The sequence below is a fragment of the Gavialis gangeticus genome, unplaced genomic scaffold, assembly GCF_001723915.1.
Source record: "Gavialis gangeticus isolate Ggan-Ray unplaced genomic scaffold, GavGan_comp1, whole genome shotgun sequence".
In the NCBI taxonomy this organism is placed as follows: domain Eukaryota; kingdom Metazoa; phylum Chordata; order Crocodylia; family Gavialidae; genus Gavialis; species Gavialis gangeticus.
Genome location: NW_017729022.1, coordinates 143,936,753 through 143,938,213, shown reverse-complemented (window position 1 = coordinate 143,938,213; position 1,461 = coordinate 143,936,753).

Below are 1,461 nucleotides of genomic sequence, written 5' to 3'. Positions count from 1 at the left end.
CTGGTAATGTAGCAAAACCCCCAGTTTTTCTTCTTTTTTTTTTTAATTTATTTTAAAATGCATTCCCTCCCCTTCCCCCACTATTTCTGACTTTTTCTCTCCCTCTCTATTCCCTATAGATAAGTATAAGTGAGCTCAGATAAGCTTTAAACATTTTTATTTTGGTAGCAAGTTTTTGGTTTTGGATATCCACTGTTTTATATTGTGTAATTATTAGGTTTGTATTAATATTTACTTTTTAATATTGTATTAGTATCAATTTTTATTGATTTTTATTGTTTCATATGGATATTGTGTGGTTTAGGCCTGTGTTTGTAAGTGAACTGAAGTCATGTCAAGTTTCCACTTTATATGTCAAGCATTCATCTTGTGTCCTCTGCCTGGGCATCCCACGTTGCAACAATATGATTCATTGTACCCCTCCCGTGTAAATTTGTTCCCCAATGAATGAGGACGAATGACTGAAATACAATGGTAGCAGGCCTCTACTGAAATACAATGGTAGCAGGCCTCTACTGGGGATGGGAATGACTGAAATACAATGGTAGCAGGCCTCTACTGATGGCCTGTAATGATTGGTCCACCACCTTGCATTGATTCATCCAGGAACCTATGGGCCTCACCCAGGAACAGAGACAAGAATCCAGCATTTGAAAGACAAAAGACCCTGCAGAACCAGCAACTCTCACCATTACAGACACCTTAAACTGCACATCGCTGTATGAAGCACACATGCTCAGTATGCCAAGGGCTGACCCTTGCCTGGGCATGCTTCCTGTCACTAGGATCACACAAGGTCTGCCCCTATAAAAAGGGTCAGTGAAGACAGACCCAGTGAGAAGCCCTCTCCATCTGGACCAGCACCATGCCACACCACCTATCTACCCAGAGGTCCCACTGGCAACCACCCCTCTGGACAACACCTACTGGACAAGGACCTCTTTCCAGCCTGGATAGGTAGATATTACCTGCACACCTTCTCCTACAATTTGGATTCTCTCCCTGTCTCCTCCTGGACTTCAGTGGACTTCAGCCCTTGCACCAAACCTCTCTAACCCCTCCTGCCATTGTGTGTGTGGGTGGGTGTGGGTGTGTGGGTGCAAAGGAACCAATAAGACATTGTGGCACCATTTCCCCTGTTTAATAAAACCACCATCATTTGCAACCCCGAGTTGCGTCATATTTTACTAAATCCCAGTCACTTCCTTATCTTAAATTCCAGCCTCATTCTCTCTCTCTCTCAGCTCTAGCCCCCACCCCTCTCCACTAGTTTCCTGATCTCATCTAAAGTCCTACTGCCTTTTCCCTGTTACCTTTCTCTGCTTTCCCATTGCCCCAGCCGCCTTTCAGTCTCTCCTGCTACTTTTCCTCTGATTTTCTGCTGTCCATCTCTGTTTTCAGGCTTCCCCTTTGGGAGGGGGGGGATGACTTCTATACTCACCCCCCCCCCCAAGCTTCCCA